General features: G+C 42.3%; 2 long non-coding RNA genes across 4 annotated transcripts in view; one reads left to right on the top strand and one right to left on the bottom strand.

The window, feature by feature from the left end:
* Positions 1–9,566: 9,566 nt before the first annotated feature.
* Positions 9,567–13,280, bottom strand: LOC119567068. Its single transcript, XR_005226786.2, has 3 exons — positions 13,151–13,280; positions 12,433–12,517; positions 9,567–9,696 (listed from the first exon to the last, which is right to left on the bottom strand). It is a non-coding gene; the product is annotated as an uncharacterized LOC119567068 (long non-coding RNA).
* Positions 10,452–19,769, top strand: part of LOC119567087 — a 110,012-nt gene continuing 100,694 nt past the window's right edge. For all 3 annotated transcript variants that reach the window (XR_006283784.1, XR_006283785.1, XR_006283783.1), the window contains exon 1: positions 10,452–10,772. This is a non-coding gene — a long non-coding RNA (uncharacterized LOC119567087). The remainder of the gene's footprint in view (positions 10,773–19,769) is intronic.

Here is a 19,769-nt window from a genome sequence, read left to right as displayed (position 1 = left end):
AATGAATGAGCAAATCAATATATTCCTGGTTCTTTTTATGTCCTATAAAACATGGAATGGGGAGCAGGGGTGAAGCATCCCAAATCTTTGCTGACTTGACTATTGATTTTTAAATAAGTAAGTTCCTTGATCTTTCTTTGTTCTTGTTGCATTTTTGAAAGGTTTCTTTTTACAGTGACATACTGGAAAAACTTAACATCTAAAATATAGCAAAGAATAATTAACAGCAACATATATCAGGAAAATGGGAAGGAAAAACACCACAGAGAAACATCAACAATAAATAAAAAATAATGAAGTCCAGCAAACTATCATAAAATAATTGTTAGGAGCACAGTGAGATACTGTATCTGAACAGATCAGTGAGTTTGGGACTTTGATTTTATTATTTGCGTTTTGAAGCCAGCTGGCATATTAGCTAAAACGTCTGGCATGTTTCTTGCCTCCTCTGAAGTATTTCTACAGTCACAACATTCACTAAGGCAGGGAATCACTGCATAGAAAGATGATCAGTTTCATACTAATTGAAAAGTTCTCCTCCAGCCCTGCAGACAAGAAGGGAATGATTTGGCTCTTAGTTTGTCATACATTTTAGGCAGGGATCTGCAAAAGTGCTCAGCGTTGGCCCAACTTCCAGTAAGATCAGTGAGAACAGAATTAGCCCACTGCTGGGTACTTTTGAAAGTTTTCTACTCTGAGTTTTCCACGCTTAAAAACAACAAAAAACCATGTACTTGCTACCTGCCCTATGGCGTGCCCATGGGCTGTGGTGCTGACTGTGCAGCTGCTGGGTTAGTCAGAGTCCCCTGTCTATTTAGGCTCTGTGTATGATACTAAGGTTTTTTCCTAAGAAACTCCAGACTTATTCAAAATGTTCTTTTGTTTGCTAGCGAAACATGCTAAGATGGAAGACCTGAGGAAAGTGGGTTATGCAAAATGTCAGTACTTCAGAATGGAATATAACAATTCTCTATGTGGAGCAGAATTTTTTTTTCAAAAATCTTATCTAATTTATAATTTTATTGTAATTGTAGATATAGGGGATGTGGCATGAGTTTTTAAAAGACACAGTGCCTGAAAATCTAGGGCTTAAAAGAGAAGTCTGGGGAATCTGTTGTTACTTAAAACATATGGAACTTGATCCTGCCAGGTGCTGAGTAGAGCTGGTTGGAAAACAGATTTTGTGTCCTGCAAAAAATTTCAAAATTTAAAAAAGAAATCCTGAATTGGACTGAAGCTCCAAAATTTTGAAATTTTTCTTGAAATGAAAATCTGAAAAATAATTTTGATCCTTTTTTATTTTAGTATTTTTTCAATATAAAATAAAGTACATTTTTAAACAAAAAGTTGAAATGTTTCATTCTGAAAATGTCAAAATGGGACATTTTGAAGCTTTCAAAACTTTTTTCCAATTTTTTTAAAACAAAATTTAGTAAAAATTGATATGATTTCACTAACAAAAAAAATCAGTTTAATCAAATGTCATTTTCCCACCTCTCTCCTGCCATCTTCAGCCTCAGTTTTTTTGTACACTGTAAATTTACTGAGGGAAGGACGGCCTATTTAATAAAGCTGGTTGGAAAATGTCTTTTTTCCCCCTACGGAAAATGTAGCCGATAACTAACTAACAAACAAACATTGTTTTTGTCAAAATTTTCAGTGAAAAATTTCTCCTTTTCCTCAAAAAATGAAAACCTCAGTGTTTTCTGACATAACATTTCATTTCTGAGGTTTTCAATTTTCTGATAATCAGTTTTTGAGGAAATCAGACACTTTCCAGAAACCTTTTCATTTGATTGAAAACCCAATTTTTGACAAAAAAACCCCAAACAAACAAAACCCCCCAGTTTTAATGAAAAAGTTTCAACCAGCTCATTTCTTTGCACAGTGGGACTTGGAGCTGAAAAGCTTTACTGTCATTCTGCATTAAAATCCTACCACCTAGCTCTTATATAGCACTTTTACTTCAGTAGATCTCAGCGTACTTTACAAAGTAGATCAGTATTATTATCCCCAGTTTACAGATGGTGAAACTGAGGCGCATGGAAGCCCAATAAAAATGGTTCGTTATATACTTAAAAATATATACGGTTTTTAAAATTAGTTTCTCAAAATTCTCCTTAAAAATTTGGTTCCATAGCATTTCTCCATGTTTTCCTGTTGTGAGTTAGATTCACCCCTCAGCCAGGGTGATCAGACATCCTGATATTAGCGAGGCTGACCTGATATTGGGGTTTTGTCTGAGAGATCCAGCTATACCCTCCCCACCCACCCCCGAAAAAAAAGTGTCCCGATTTTTCACACTTGCTATCTGGTCTCCCACCCTCAGCCCTCATTTCTAATGAAACAGAAGTCAAAATATTTGGGGAATTTAGTACCCGTCAATCCAGCCCTCTTGTCGGTTGTGCTTGTCTCTTTGCTGTGTTCCTTTTTGGCAGTTTGGCCTGAGAGTCTTGATTATCGTATTGTGGTTTCTTTTTTACAGTATGTCCAGGCCTTATGTCAATCTATTTTTTCCCTCCAGCCAGTTGTGGACCATTGCCCAAGCATAACTTCTTCTTCTTCTTTTAAAGTTGTGTGAACAATGGGATCTCAAGCCAACCGCCTCTGTCTTTCTCCTGTGCTGTTTCCTGTTAAGAGTTGAAAAGCAGAACAATATTTGAAGGTTGTGCTTTTAAATCAGGCTCTTGTTTTCCTCTGTGCCTGCTCTGATAGACCCCATGTGATGTACATTTTAGTCTATGTTCATGTACTGCGAATGAGAAGTCAGAGTTTTATTTACAGAAATATGGGCTGCATCTGTTAATTTATTGCCTGATGAAAAACCATTGCTTTGCTGTAGACTTACATGCTCATAGGGGCTGAAGCTAGGGGTACAGGGGGTGCTGGCTTGAAGTGGATTCCATTATTTAAAGGGTTTACAGTTTGGTTCAATGGCTCTCAGCACCATCGCTACACAAATTGTTCCAGTGCCCCTGTACATGCTGGATTTTCACATCTGCATTTCTTTACATCTTGGGCTGAGTACTGTATATTGCTACTGACTTATAAAACAGCCAGTAAACCCTGACCACAAAGCTTTTGAGATCATTATATGGCACGCAAAGGTTTAGCTGCAACATTCAACTGCTATTTTAAGTCAAGAAATGGATTTGCACATCATAAAACAGGTTTATAAATAGCACAGTTGATTTATAAATCAGACTAATAAGTACTTCATAAAGATTTAGTTTATAAATCCTCAGGTTGCAGTTTGAGATATGTTGACTGATTTATATGAACCAAGACTTTGAAGTTATGCTATTCTGGTTGTTTATAAGTCCTGCTCTCCTATTTAATTCCTAAGTTTTGATTTATAAGTCCTATTTAGGTTTTATTGCTTAATTTTTATTATTGCCCTCTGCAATATAAAATTTTATATATATAAAAAGCTGTACCGTATGGTATTTTTCCTTCAGTTTTCTTTCTTGCACTCCATTAATGAGAATTTGCTGCACTCTGAGCAGGTTTCCAAGGTTACTCTTAGGTTTTATTGTGCTCTGAAATCTTCCTCCCTGCTTGTTCAGTCTTCTTTTTTCCTTCTATTTCACCAAATTAACCTAGCCACAGACTGCAGGTTTTAGGGCCTGACCCAAAGCCCATCAAAGTCAGAGGGAATCTTTTCACTGACATCAATGGACTTTGGATCAAGCCCATACTACCATACATACCACCAGATATGCTCACACATTTCACAAAGCCTTTGCTTTTCTCTGTAACTTTCTTACATGCTCCAGACTCAACGGACATGGGTGGAGTCAGGGTACGAAATAAGATAACTAGAACTCAGTGGAGAGATCCATGTTAGAGGAGCGGGGAAATCATTTTTCAGAACTTCTAGGGCTATACTTGTAAATCCTTCATTAAGCAAATAGCCCTATAGGCAGCAATCGGTCTTCCTGCCTCAGTAAGGATGGCTCACATGAGCAATTTTAGCAGAAATTGGTGAACAATGAAATGTTTGGACTTTCGGTCTAGAAAAAATTGTGATTTTTTTTAAATGAAATTTTGAGAACTTTTAGACATTTTTGTGCATCACAAATTATTGCCTAGGAAAATTTGACTGTATTTACTACTGTCTCTGTTTACTTCCTCTCAGCACCTGGACCCATCACTTCCTGTTTTTTCTTGTAAACATTTTGAATGTATAAATGTTACTAACTATATCTAGACTCCAGTAATTAAACCATGGTCTCTTCTAATACACCTATCAATATATTTAAAGACTCCAAATTAAAGTCTATTATCATGGACGACCGTTTCAAGAGTTCAGAAAATTTTACTAAAAATTGTCTCTCAATAGAGGGATAGGAGAACACGAAGAGCTTGCAAAAGAAACAGCAACAAAAATCCCCAGCACAATCACTGTTTTTCCTAATGCTCAAAATTCCTTATTATCTAAAATTCTTAAAAGTTGTTTTCATTTAATATAATTTGCCATTCCTTCCAACTTCGGGGTTAAAATAGTGTTTTCTCTAGTGCAAAAGAAAAGAAACTCGGTGGACTCAACTTCATAGTTGAGAATGTCACAAGAATGAGACAGTGATTGTATTCTGTTGTATTTCAACCCAGTTTAGGTTTCCCATTATTAAAATTTAAGAACTTGAGTTTGATTCTGGCCAGGACTTGCAAACATGCTTAATTTTTGCACGTTAGCTGGAAGAACAGTTTTAAGTGAGATATCAGCGCCGGACCTAGCAGCAAGCCATAAGCAGTAGATGTTTTTGTGCTGGATGGTAAATTCCCTCCAAATTCAGAGGTTACTGCAATAGTATGTTCTGAATCACCTGACCCTGACAGTAAATAATATGAGTGAGTATTTTTTCTTACAGTTGTTTAGAGGAGAATCTATTTTCTATGTAACAATAACCTGCTCAACAATACTCTAATACACATGTCAGTGCCCTTTTATACTCCAGCAGTGCTGGCTGGCTTCCAGAAAGGTGGCTACTCCTAGATCAGCTGTAAGGAGCTCAAACACTGAGGGGTCAGGGTGGGGAGGGACTGCAGCCAGCGGGGAGGGACTGAGAGCCTGTGTACTTCAATGCCGCAGCCCACAGAAACAGGAGTGCAAGTGATAGGCCACAGGGTGGCAGTGCCAGACTGTTCCATGAGGACCAACGCTGGCTGAGCAATCTGAGCACACGCACAGGGACCTAGGAGAAGCAGGTAGCTGGTGCCTAAGCCTAATCGATGTACTTTGTATTTCAATGTCAGAATTGGAAGTGGGGTAGAGGCAGCTAAACTAAAGTGGTGGAGCTGGATTGAGTATGAGGGAGAAGGACTGAGGTGTTTCTTCTATTCCCAGATTGGGAAAGAAAACAAATTTTGATGTTAGGAGAGGTTGGCATCTACTTCCTCTTTTATACTCCAGTGTCTCAGCATTTCATATACAAGTAGAGTCAACAGATGGAGAACTCCAGCAAAAGAAGGGCATTCCCCCATATATGAGTCTGTGGTTTATTAAATTAACATTCCCTGATTTAAGAGCCTACTGTGTAACTATGGGGCAAAAGCTGCTCTCCACTATGATGGTCTAAACCCAAAGTAAATGCACTCCCTTCAATGGAATTAATCCTGATTTACACTTGTGTAAATCAGAGCAGTATTTGACCAAAGGGCTGGATCCCCAAATCCAGCTGAGCTGTGCTTACCGCAGGATGTGGCACGGGATGGGAAGGTGGTTGTAGAAACTGATCTCGATGTCGACTGGGGACTGAAATGGCCCTTGTCATAACATCGAGCAGCCTGAGGGCTGTTCTAAGTTACATTGGCTAGAACAGTCCTACAGGGGCCATTCCACCAGCTAGAGGTGTTTGGAACAAACTGTACACCTGCCACTGCCCCCTCCTTCCCTTGGTCTACTCCAGAGTGCCTTCCAGTTGGGTTGTTGTGATTTTATAGCAGTTAGTACTCTGCATTGTGGCCACAGCAACTGTGGTTCAAATCTGCATCATAGTATCTCTTTATGGGGAATAATGGGTTAGGCGGTAATACTGCAGAAAAGGATCTGGGGGTTATCGTGGATCACAAATTGAATATGAGTTGTCAATGTGAAGGAGCTGCGAAAAAGGTTAATATTCTTTTGCGGTGTATTAACAGTGTCATACATAAGACAGAGGAAGTCATTGTTCTGCTCCGCTCGGCACAGGGGAGGCCTCATCTGGAGTACTGTGTTCCATTCTGGGGCCGCACTTGAGGAAAGATGTGGACACATTGGAAAGAGTCCAGGGGAGAGCAACAAAAATGACAAAAGGTTTTGGAAACTTGACTTTTATAAGGAAAGTTTTAAAAAACTGGGCTATGTTGAGTCTTGAGAAAAGACTACTGAGGGGGCTCCCAATAACAGTCTTCACATATATTAAGGGCTGTTATAAAAAAAGGACGGTGATCAGATTGTTTTTCATAGCCATTGAAGGTATGGGACAAGAAGTAATGGGCTTAATCTGCAACAAGGGAGATGGAGGTTAGATCTTAGGGAAAAAATTTTGACTAGAAGGATAGTTAAGTACTGGAACCCCCATCTTGGGAGGTGGAGGTTTTAAGGACAGTTTAGACAAACATCTGTCAGGGATGATCTAGATGTCCTTGGTTCCACCTCAGCGCAGGGTGATGGATAGGTGACCTCTTGAGGTCCCTTCCAGCCCGACGCTTCTCTGATTCTGTGCTGAGAACAGGAGAGTGTGTCACTAATAGTTTGCTAGTGATCTTCAGGGAGCTGATTCTCCCCTGTGTCCAGCTGCTTTCATAGATCATTGGCCAGACGGGACTATTGGGATCATCTCGTCTGACCTCCTCTATCATCATATAAGGGCAACTAAAATACCTAAAATATTGTCTTTATTTATTGCATGTCACCAGCTGCAGCAGTTGTCACAGGGAGCTTTTATGGCTGCAAGTGGGAGGGGAGGGAATGTGAGTGACTGTAAGTAGCAGCAGAAGGGGTCATTGGAATCCTGAATGAGGGTGAAGTGACCCATGAGCAAATCTCTCCATTAAAGTGTGGTCTACCCTATGGGAATAAATGTCAAACTTCCTATCTACATGTATTTCTTGTCTGTGAGAGCAGTCAGATGCCTTTGATGAGCCAAGCTGGGTGAGGTAATATATTTTATTGGACCGACTTCTATTGGTGCATGAATTGGTCCAATAAAAGATATTCTCTCACCCACCTTCTTTCTCTCATATTCTGGGACCAACACGGCTACAGCTACACTGCATATGGCAGGTGCCTTTGATGTTAGAGGTCAACACATGCGCGTCTTTCCCATTACTGCAAGACAAATGTGGGATATCACACCTCTCTTGCCACTATGTTGATGTTGTCTGACTGGCTATGGAACAGATGAGACGCCAGTTGATTGATTTATGGAGGGAAGGCTGCACAGCCAGAAGTGTTTTTGTTTTCAGTGAGGGTGCAGAGTGTCAGAACAAAGTGGAGTCAGCAGAGGGGATCTCAACTCCCAAAATCTGCAGCCACAGATTTCTATGGCTCCTGAAAAACAAAACAATCGGACAAAAACTGTGGCCTGATCCAGCAAAGCACTGAAATACAAGCGTTACTTAAAGCACGTGAGTCATCCCATTGCTAAAGCATATGCCTAAGGGCCCAATCCAGCCCCCACTGAGGTAATTGGAAAGACTCTTATGGAAGTTGGATCGGGCCCCGAGTGTTTTGCTGGATCAGGGTCCATGTGCATGATGGGCTATGCTCTTCCTAGCCTTTTCTCTGCCTCCATCCCTGCACATGCATCCTGATAAGGCTAATTTAATCTGAAAATACAACGGCTGAGCTCTAGCTGAGTGAGCAGCACCGGGAGCTAGAAAGAGGAATAAGATGCTACAGAGTGTGAGCCAAAGTGATGTAATCTGGCCCTGTTTATTTAGGGCTACGCCGTGCCCTTGTCTTATTCAGGAACACCTCTGCCTTTGCCCTGCCTGAATCTTGAGCCTGGTGCAGAGCACAGCCCCCGTTTCCCGAATACTCCCCACTGTTTACAAGTGGGCAGGGAGGGGTCCCATCTCTTGCCACTTACACAAGGTGGGAAGTAATTTACTATTCCCCTGGAGCCAGAGCGGAGCTGGGGAGGAATTGTGTCTTGGACGTACTCCTAGGCTGGGACAGCTTACACACTGCCCATTGCTTAGGCATGTGCCAAAAGCGACAGCTATCCCTTCGGTGATAAACCTGTGAAGTCTATTCTGCCCTGCCTTCACTGAAATCACTGGGGCTGCACTGGCTGTGTGAGCCAGGTTAGGCCTGTTCTCTTCTGATTCCATCTTTCAACATCTGAGTAATTTGCTACTCAGCCCTGGAGCTGTTGTCAATAAAAGAAGCAGAGAAAAATGAAGTGTCAGTAACAAATGTGCCCTATCCATGAATTTATTGGCAGAGTGGCTGGCAAATCCTGTCTGCCAATTGTCAAGACTTGGAATAAAATACAGTAGCTCAGTTTTCTGTACCCTCCTCCCAATGACGATGACAGATTGGCCCCATTATAGAGGTTACTTTATCCTTACCACTACAAGTTAAGGTCACAGAACAATTTTTTTCATAATGCCCCAGTTTTCAAATACTTATCATTCACCTTTGGGGCTGAAATTTCCCGTTTGATCTCTGCCATATGGTTTGAGCAAAATTCCATCACTTTTCTTTTGATCCATGAGAAGACTGGGCGAGGGAAGGAATACAATTTCCCCATTTATTTAAAAAAATAGTTTTAATGTGTGCTGTCTGGGGGACTAAGAGGGGAATGTGGTGGAATAATTGAAACAACCGAATCATTTAGATCCAGATCCTCAGCTGGTATATATTGAAATACTCCTTTGACTTCAGTGGAAGAACACTGATGCACCCCAGCTGGGGATAGGCCCCTTAAAATTTAAATTGTGCATTTGGATTCCATCCACAGGAGCTTTGCAAAAGGCTCTATGCTGCTATATTGACGAAACTCACCCAATTCCATTGGCAGGGCAACCCATGCAGCCCCTCCAGTGTGTGCAAAGGAGAGCAGGATTTGGCCTACTTTCGTTCAAGTTCATTTCTTTGCCCTAGAGCTGTATGTTTGTCTGCCTGACACAATGAAGTTCAAGCATTCACTTCTGTGCTATTGAGGATGTTACTAGTTTGACAGCAGTCTATAATTACTAGGTGTCATGCAACGTCAGTGACAGCTACAGCAGCATCAGAATCCAGGGATCACTGAATTCATGAACCGCTCCTAGGTATCTCAGAAGTAAAATGACTAAGACCCTGGAAACACTTATGAATGTGATCAACTTAAAGCATTTGAATAGTGTCACTGAAGTCAATAGAACTACAGATGAGCTTAAAGTTTAGTCCCTACATAAGCATTTGTAGGATTGAAGGCTTTAATGTTAATTTGCTTGTGCCTTCTGTAACTCGTCGCACAATACAATGCATCCGTATTTCTGGAATTTTAAAAAATCTCTGAGTAAAGTGTTTCAGTTGCTGGTGAACACTGATTACACTAAAGGACTTATAGATATGGAATTAAGCTTTTACTGGGCGTGATTGTTTTTCAGTGGCAAGCTTGTCAAGTCTTTCATTTAACGTGTTGATTACAGGTGACTCTCCTTTCCAGATCCGGATCCATCAAAGCCTCATACTCAAAAAATAACATTGGTGCTGATTATCTGGAAATGAGAAAGAGGATACTGCGTCACTGGTCCTAGTGCGGTATCTCCCATCAACATTCAATACACTTTGCCACAAGATGCACAAATTATTCCATGGTTTCTTGCGAGAATGAAATGGTCGTGGTGGTCATGGTGGGATTCCCAGTGATGGTGGGGGGCTTTATAACCTTTAGCCCAGAGGTTAGGGTACTTATCCGGTATGTGGGAAACCCCAATTCAATTCCCCCCTACCTGATGAGCAGAAGGGATTTGAACAGAAGTCTTCCCCCCCGCCCCCGCCATCCACCCACTCACATGTTTGCCCGAACATCCCCTCTTTCCTCAGGCATTTTGTGTGGAGTTAGTCGGCCTCTGAGCACACCTACTGGATTAGGCCCTGCACGCAAGTCAGGCAGAGGAGTGACTGTCTTCCCCTGGGTTGTGGATCGCAGGCGGGAGATAGGTGTCTGGATGTCTAGAGAGAGGCAGCAGTGTGCATGCCCAGAGGTAGTTCCTAGGGGAACCTTTACAGTAAAAGCTTAGGCACCAAGGGAGTTTGGATGCCTACAGGTTTAGGTGGCAGCAGAGTGGGGCTTTGGCAAAGTGCCTAAGTCCCTTTGCAGATCTGGTCTAGAGATTATACTTGTCTGGTTCCTCCCCTCCCCCCCTTGTAATATGGTGTCCTACCCCTTTAAATGCCTGGAAGCCTGGGGCCAGTCAGATCTATTCGTTAACTCCATGCTGTTCCACCTGTGCAGGGTCTGGGACTTAAAAGGAGGAAAGAATCATGTGCTGGCTGGAAAGGAGAGCCTGAGGCAGAGGGGCCTGTGGCAGATCCCAGGCAGGAAGGCCTGGGAGTGGCTGCTCAGGAAAGTGCAGGGATCCTCACCTAATGGAGCCTAGGAGGGGCTGAAGAGAGAGCTGGAAAGGAACCTGGGAATGGGGAAAGCAGAGCCAGGCGCTGGCTGGAGACTGGGATAAAGCTTGGCTGGAAGTCCTGTCATAGTCACGGCATTGAGCTACCACAGCAGCCTGAAGGCGTTGCTGGCTGTCTGGAGGCAGAGCTGCTGCAATGCCGGGGGTGCTCTGGGACGGTGAGTTTTGTAACACCTTGCAGCTTCATTTCTTTGTAACGTAAATGTATGTCTAGTTTTAAATTTGACTACTGAACAATTCTGCAGAGGCACGCCTGGGGAGTCAGTCTGGGACTTCCAGTGGGGCCAAGTGACTTAAGCACCCAAAACCCATCAAAGTCTGACTTCTGGACGCCCATGGTTTTGTAGGCATAGGTTGGGCTTTGAAGATTGCTGATTTATACAGTACATGCCTATTTTACTATAACTCCTATCTCCCATCTCTGACTGCTCCTGCTCCCCCTACGTACTTGCACCTACCCCTTCAGTCTGGGTTTCATTCCCCTATTGTATCTCAACATCCCAGGCTGGTGAACTTGCTGGTATAAGGATTCTTTGATGTTGTCATTTTATACAGCACCTAGCACATCAGGGATTCTATCTTTGATTGGGAATTCTGCTACATTGTAAATAACAGTGTAAGTCAAGCTAACACAGCGTGGCTTTTTGACCCCACATAGAGGTATATGAGTCTGCTATTGCCTTTGAACTCTGGTTCTTTAGCTCAAGCAGTAGTTATCACCCTGCATTTTGTACATGTTGGTTCAATCAAAACATCTTTCTTACTTACTATCATCCTGACCTTGTCTTTTAGGAGGGGTCAGTGTGTTTCTGTTATCATTGGGGAATGTTTTTGTACCATGCTTAATATCGGCATGTTCTGGTACCACTTGATATCAGGATGTGTTTGCATGAGCACTCTGTGACTAGCACATCTTCGGAATGTGTATTTCTGAACTATCAGCCCTGTTCTTGCCAAATTCTGTAAGCAGGTCCTGCCTCATACCAGGCCTCTGATAGAAGGGCTTATGTCTCAGACTCTCTTCCTACTATAGTAGAGACTCATGCTTCGAGATCCAGAATGTATGGGTCAGTCTCCACAGATGAGCCAAGCAGGGGCATTGTTACAAATGATGGGTAGAGGTGGACAAAGATGCATACTGTGTTGGCTTCAGTTAAAATAATAATACTTAACCATATTTTTTTCATATTTAACACTGTGTGTTTTAAATATTCTTTATTACTTGTATAGCACCAATAGTGAGTTACTTTATAGAGTGGTCAGGAGACAAGGTCCGAGCACTTACTTAGGGGCTTATTGTCAAAAAAGGAAACAAACCATTGGGAATGGGATGTAAGGAAATGCTGTGTGCTTAAGTAGGGAACACTGGGAAACGTTTTCCCCCATATTTTTATTGGGTCTAATTAGCCAACACTGCTGTGCAAGGAGAACTTTTTTGGGGAAGACTTGTTAGTTTTAAGGAAGACCTTGAAAAAAGAGGGTTGTGGCTAAAATGCGACCACTTTCTCATGTTCTTCACTCTGTGAGCTTATATGTAAAAGGACAAAGGCGCAGGTTTCCCCCCCAGCAATATGCCTGGAGCTAAGCAAACAGATTTGTATAATGATAGTTTTGTACAAACATAGGGAATGGCGAGTTTTGAATAAAGCTTGTTTGTCAAAGGTTTTATTTTCACTTGGCGCATTCAGGCGGAATTAGAGTCAAAGTGATCCTGAGACGATACCAGCAGGAGGAAAACAAGCAAAATGAGAGAAGTGCTTTTAACTGCAGGGTTCTAAAGTGTAAATGATAAATAATATATAGATTTGCATTACTTACCCGAGCCAACAGATGTGTCCACTGGGGATTTTATTGCTGAGAAATCATTTGTGCCTTCCGAAAGAGCTAGTGTAAAAGCTGTAAACTGAATGTGAAGCGTGCTGGTGAGTCCAGCAGAAAGAGAGAGCTCTGCTATTATGTATGCTGTACCAAACCTGAGCAGGAAGCAGAGGAGTCTAGGCTAGTGATTTGATGACATTGGAGGTGACATTACAGCAGGTACCTAGGTGACCTGTTTTTTAATTCTTTGGAACAGTCCAGCTCCAATAGCCCACCTGTAAAAATCAATTGAATGGGCACCTGCTGTGGAGATGTTCGCAAGGAAAAGTAGGTGGTCAGAGGGATTTCTTATCATCCTCAAACTTTGTGTTGAGGAAGCAAATGATCCTGAGAATTTAAGTGCTGTTCTGCCCCAAAGGAGCTCTCTAGAAATGCCACCATGGGATGCCACGTGGCTTAATGATCACATAACTCTCTCTAGTGGCGGGGCTTGTTACCCAAAGATCTTTCAACCCAAAGCTCTTGGTAACTTTTACTCTGCGTGAGGTGATGTCAGGAAATAAATCAGGGGAGACACGGCCGTCCGACTGATAGATGGCTGGCACAAACAGGACAACACAAGAGTGCTTTCACTTAAAGCTAAACTTTACTTAGTCTCAAGCACTTATACACACGTCCGCAAGAGGTTAGTAAAACACCCCCAACCCTTGATAATTACCAAAGCTGAGCGTGGCTCTCGAGTGGCATAGCAGCAGCCCGTCTGCTGCTGGGAAACACAAGATGCATCCAGAGAGAGAGAGAGTCCAGTCCTGAAGAGTCCCCCACCTCAAACTTTTCGCCCTTATTTATACATTAGTAATAGAATGACATGTCCTTTAAAGCAAAACTTGTTAAGTAAGCAGTTTCAATGGTCAAGCGAGAGGTTCCTTCTGATTATCGATTAACCAGGTGTGGGTTTTTCCAGAGTTTGCAGCCTTGAGGTCCCAATAGACATTCCTGGGGCACATCCTGCTCTTCTAAGATGCATGTATCAGCAACTTCAACACAATTCTTATAAGGAAGGACGCGGGGTCACCCAAAATCTCCTTCCCCCTCCTGCCTTGGTTAAGCTAAGCCTGCTGACTTGGCTGCTTTTAGTAATAAGCCATAGTGGTTTCAGGCACTTTACTGGTTTGCCAAAGTCTCCCCGTACAGGCTAAGCCTGCTACTTTCCCACAATGGAGGGAATTGCTCTTTAGCTCACAAGGGAGAGGCTTGTCCCTTCCCCAGAACCTCCTCTCCATCCTCTTTCTCCCTCTCACAACTCTGAATAACTGGAGCCCCCCTGTCAAACAGGCCAACGGGCTCTGTTGGACCTGGCTCTGCCTGGTGGGAAGAAGAAATGGATTCTGGTGTGGATAAGGAGACTAGGGGAAACACCAGAGCTATTCTCAGATGGATGTTATGGTACCTGTAGAGCATGCCAGAGAAAGTGGCATAGGGGCAAACAGCAATGGAGGACAACAGAAGAGGGAACCACGAAGGAAGAGAGGTGTGACAGGAAAATGGGACGGGGCTTCTGAGGGACGAAAAGCAGAGGTGCTGCAAGGTGGAATAGGAGAGGGAGGATGCTAGAAGCAAGGGAACTGGAACAGTGAAAAGGGATGTAAGGGCAAGGGCAGATTGTGAGGGCTGGACAAAGTGTAGGGAGGAGCGGGGTATGGTTGAGGCTATGATTCTTTTCATGGTGAATTTTAATAAATGTCACGGCAGAGGTGGGGGAAAACAAGGATGTCACAGAAAGCAGAGAGGAGTTGAGGTCCCTTAGGGAGCAGGGCTGGACAGTGAGTTTGCCCCACAGTGGCAGCTCCTGTCCTGCTGGGCTGGGCCTGATTGCACACTCCAGGTATTGCGAACTGTCCCACGTGAGCTCAGCGTCACTCAGGTTTGGCACTTCCACCCCTCCATAGGTGGAGAACCAGAGTGGTGGAGGACCAAATTTGACTGGTGGTGCGAGCTGGCCCACATAGTCACAATCAAATCTGGCCGTCCGTCTCCCATCTATGGAGGGACATACACACCAAACCTGAGCATCGCTATGACAGCCTGGGCTATGACAGCCTGAGCATCGCTATGACAGCACCTGGAGGGAAAAAGAGCCAGTGGTGTGGGGGTCACAGACTATTCAAATTCCCAATTACTGTGAACACCATGACCTCTGCGCCAAATTTGTAGCCTAAGGGATGATGGATGAAAGAGGGAGTGAAGACTGAGAGGAAAAACTGGGACGGAGAAGAGTCTGGAGTGGTTTTTGGGAAGGATAGACTAGGAGGGAGGAGAGAATGGATATTGAGAGAGGAGAAGCTGGTGGGGACAGAGTGAAGAGGTTTTTGGGAGGGTTCTTGAGGGCATGATTAGTATCCAGCCTAGAGCATTCAGTGCTAGTGTCTGGTGGTGTGAGGGCAGGTCAAACTGGACTGGGAAATTCAGATATAATATTACTGTTCCAGTGTTGTCTACTCTTACAATTTTATCACGAGTCTCACAATATTTTGTCTTTTTTTGTAAACCCCCCAGCTCCTGAACTTATGTAAAGTTCAGCTTTCATTTAAAACAACCTCCCCCCACACCCACACCCACACCCACACACAACTCTAGCCCTCATGCTTGTGGAGAAAATCGGGAAAATGTGACCCAAGTGTAAGCTACAGGCTCAGACACTGGAAAGCAAAGAGAAAGAACCCAAAATGTTTTATTCTGTAGAATTTCATGATTTTAGGCCAATCTCATAATTTTTGGAGGCCTCGCTCGTGATTTTTGAATGCTTGGGGGTTTGCAGCACTGCTTTTCTTTTACTTACTTTTATTTGAATAGGGTTTAATATTTATAATCCATACGCTATTCCCCCCACATAGGCTACTGATCTTATTCTCCTTTCTATTAACTTGCATTCACTTTCCACATCCCAGCAAGTTACACTACTTTATCATTTATGGCACTGCTGAATTTACCCCCATGACTTCCAGGGGACTTGAACTTGCTCTCACCAAGCTTCAGTCTGGGCCGTTCTCCCTGAAGAATTATCATTATCTATGCCTTGTTCCCTTCTTGCAGTATTGTTCCTTATTCATATTGATATTTGTGATTGCTCGTCAGGGAACAAAACAACTTTGGCTGAGTCTTTCGATTCAACTTACCCAATCAAGAGTTGACAGGTTTTTCAGAATCCCTCTGCCTGCAATCTCATCAATATTCATAAACATTATAACTTTGCACTTGCAAAAATGGAATTGCCTTTTCCCCCCTGCCCCCATAACCTTTGATAGAGTATATGGGTCTGTTTCATTCTAATTAGACGGATAAAGCACTTCCTTCATGCTGGTAGCAGTCTCTTATTGATTTTAAAAATTTTGGTCTGTCTTTTGTCAAACTATCACTTTCTGTTGTGTTAATTAAAATATGGTTTCATATTCTACAGCATAAATACTCAATTGGCTTAAAATGACTGAGCTTTCACATCATACAGGCCTAGAGACTCTATCGGGGAATCTGTATTTTGTCTTTAGCAGCCTTTAATCATTTTCATGGTGCCTCACTGCAAATGATTTTCTAGACCTTGATTCAATAGTAATAATTTCAACAACAAGGATGAACAATTTTTTGGAAATTCATTAGCTCTTTACCTATAAATTAGATCTAATTTTTAGCTTTGAAGAGTACCCTCTACTGTAATTATTAGTTATTTATTACTTTCAAGAGTTCATTAATAGAATATGTTAAAATTCTAACTGTTAGAGCTGGAGGCATAATGTAAAAACCACTTTCTGTCAATATTTGCGTGAGTTTTCAAGTAGATTAGTTAGGGCTATACTCATGTCCATTGACTTCAGTAGAATCTGGACCTTTCTGAACATTTCTGCAATTGAGTTTTACTGCCACAAAGGTTTACAGAAAGCTAACATCAAGTTGTAGGTGGGTATGTCCACAGAAATCAAATTTATTATTTGTACAAGCAAGTATTCACACTGAAAATGTTTGCACAGGTAACCAGGGAACGTAAACAATAGCATGAAACTTACCTGACCAAGCATAACTAACTTACACAGTGCCAATAACAAATATTGTATATTCACAAAACTGCCCACAATAGATACTGATTAAAAAGGGAGAAAAATACCACAGAAACTGTCAAATAATTTCAAATCACAAACAAATGTGAGGAGGTTGAGATCTGCTTGCAATTGTTCCATAAGCAGAAAGAGGCAACAGCCACTGAATAAGTTTGGTGTGAATTATTTGCTCAGCTCTTATAATACAAAGTCCCAATAGTGATTTGGTATGTAAAGGTCCTGTCCTGCGATCTTTCCTCATGTGACTTCAGTGGACTACACGTGAACAAGGGATGAAGGGTTGAGGCCAATGATTGTAAGTCACTTTGCTTTACAAGCTTGTTCTTGATTCCCTACCTTTCTCAACAGAACTCTTTCCATGGAAAATTTCTCATGTGAACTCTGCATTAGCTAGATTTTTTTTTTTTTTTTGCTGTACCTACCCAGTCAGTGTAAAGTTAGTCTGACAACTAATGTTGGAGTTTCAAGATTTTGAATGTGGTATGTTTTTCTAACATTTTTTTTGTCCATTCCTAAATCAGAAATGATTTAATGTATCAATTTATATTCTGTACTAATCCCTACCTCTGTCATTCCTACTAGAAATTTAAAGCAAATACTGATATTGACATTGGATTTGAGCTGATGGCATCACACATAACTTTGATGTTTTATGAGATAATCCTTCAGGAATTTTTCCTCTTATAGTCACCCTCTCCTTCCTGGTCTCCCCAGCCCCAAGGGGGGGCAACCAGAAATCTTTCCGACTGAAAAAGTTCAAACACATCTACCTTCAGTGTGTCTCCACATTATTGGTATGTCCACACTGGAGTTGGAAGGTGTAAGTTCCAGCTCAAGGAGACATGCCTGTGACAGCTCTGATAGATCTAGTGTGCTAAAAAGAGCGTATGGCAACATAAGCAGTGGGAGGGACTAGCTGCCCTGATATGTTCCCATCTGAGATGCTAGGCAAGTACAAGGGCAGCTAGTATACGTCTACTTGAGCTGGAAATTACACATTACACAGCTCCAGTGTAGACGTACCTAAGACACTGTCCATGACACAAGTGTATTGTGAGGGTTAATGGGCCAGTCCTGCCCACCTTACTCTCATGAAGAACCTCACTGACTTTGATAACTCGGTGGGATATTGGCTTTTGTTAGGGCCCGACCCAAAGCCTACTGTAGTCATGGGAGTTTTTCCCTTGACGTAGATGGTCTTTGGATCAGGCCTCAAGTAAGGTGAGTGGATCAGGTCCAATACTTGTAAAGGCCTTTGGGATCCTTCAGGTGGAAAGAGACCTCTGCAGTGCAAAGTGCTTTAATGCAGGTCTTGGGCTGGCTAAAGGATGCTTCTGGGAAATTACATGAGACATTTCCCTCCACACCCGTAGGCTTCACACTTCCCTTCTGCATAATCTTTGGCTTTAGCTGAGATGACTCCAACCCTTCACACTACTTGGATGCTGAAAGAAAGAGCTGAGTGGCTGAATAAGTTCCCTTGCCTTTCCCTTTAAATGAACATAGATGGAAACCCAGCTCAGATTCCCCACATTCTGTTCTCCCTCCTGTCTGCCAACGATAACCACTTTCTCTGTCTTGCTGTTGATGCAATTTAGAATGACATGCAGCAGGAGCACGCAAGATTAATGAAAATGTTCTGTAGTTCCTTCAAGTCTTTCTGTTGAGATAATGTAATATAGATTGATTTGAACCAGTCGTTTAGCCCGTCCCCATTTCCCAAGGGCATTGACAGATTTTTGTGTGATTTGGGACAGGTGGGGGGTGGGTCAGTCATATCACTGACCAAGCAAAGTGCCCTGTGCAAATACTCTAGTCCATTCCTGTCTTGGTTTTGTGTGTGTGTGTAATGCTGCTGGCCACTTAAAAACCCACAATTTTCTTGCCATGGCATTAGTTACTGAGTGATATGCTGTATTTCCTATATTTGGAATAAGAAATACTACAATAAGTAACATGATTCCCCTTCTGCCCCCTTTGGTAGTAGCAGCCACCCTATGGACCTGATCCAATGCTCAAAGAAAAGTCTCTAATCTCAGTGACCATTGGCTCAGGCCCTATGTATGAATTTACTCCGCAATTCAGATTTTTGGATGATAGGATTTTTTTTTTCAGTTGCACAAATGATTATGTGGAACAGCTGTCTGCATTTTTATCTCACTCCTGCTCTATATTTTCTAACATCCTTGAAGCCTTTCTCTTTTGCAGATTCTTTATCCTCTGCAATCTTGATAGTGCTGTCATTGGTCGTGAATATATATATTTTTAATTTCTTTGCTGCTGCCACCTCTCTGCTTTGCTCTGCTTCTGAACGCCGCATGTGTATGCCTGGTGCTGTTGCTGCTGGAGTGGCCAACAGCTGCTTTTCTTGATGAGGTGTTTTGTACTGAACCCAAGCAGCCTTATTTTCCATGTCTTAATTGCAATGTGAACCGTCCCATTTCATTAGCTTTGAGAGCCATTTCTTGTCTCCTTCAATACTCTTGTTTGTTCTTGGTGCTTGTAACCAAGAATATTTACAAATAGGCAGAAGGCAGGAAAGCGAGATATGGATGCAGATCTGAATTTACCCTAACCAGTAGTAGTCTTAATTTTAGTGATAGAGTAGTACATATGGGATTGGGACCCCATTGTGCTAGGCACTGTACATGGAAATAGTAAGGGACAGTCCCTTCCCCAAAGAGTTTCCAATAGATAAGACACACCAAGTGTCAGAGAGAGGAAATATTACCACCACCATTTTACAAGTCAGACACTGACGTTCCAATTCACCAGGGACTAGTAGGACTGCTCCCACACTTAGTTAGTTAGGCACATGCTCAAATACCATGTGGTACTGGGGTCAGAAAGATTAAGTGACTTGCCTCTGTTATACAGGAAGTCCACGGGAGAACTGGGAATTTAAGTTAGATCTCCTAAATCCCAGTCAAATGTCTTAACTTGTTATCATTACCAAAAGTCTGGACATGGCCAGATCCACAATTTTTAGCTTGGTCCACCATATAGATAATAGCCAACTGCAAAGTTCAAGATTGGCTCCAAAATTCAGAGGATATTTCAATCTGGATCCTAAATCCACTGGGTGTTTAGATCTGGCATTTTGATTCAGAATCATCGCTCCCCAAAAAAAAAAGAAAAAGGGAAAAAAAAGAGCATGGCCAGCTCTTTAAGAGCTCTTGGTTGCTCTGCTGATTTAACGCTGTGTAACTTTAGAAGCTGCTGTTTAAC

Source organism: Chelonia mydas, chromosome 9, assembly GCF_015237465.2.
Source record: "Chelonia mydas isolate rCheMyd1 chromosome 9, rCheMyd1.pri.v2, whole genome shotgun sequence".
In the NCBI taxonomy this organism is placed as follows: Eukaryota; Metazoa; Chordata; order Testudines; family Cheloniidae; genus Chelonia; species Chelonia mydas.
The sequence above is the reverse complement of the archived record's forward strand: the minus strand, read 5'-3'. Positions and strand labels throughout refer to the sequence as shown.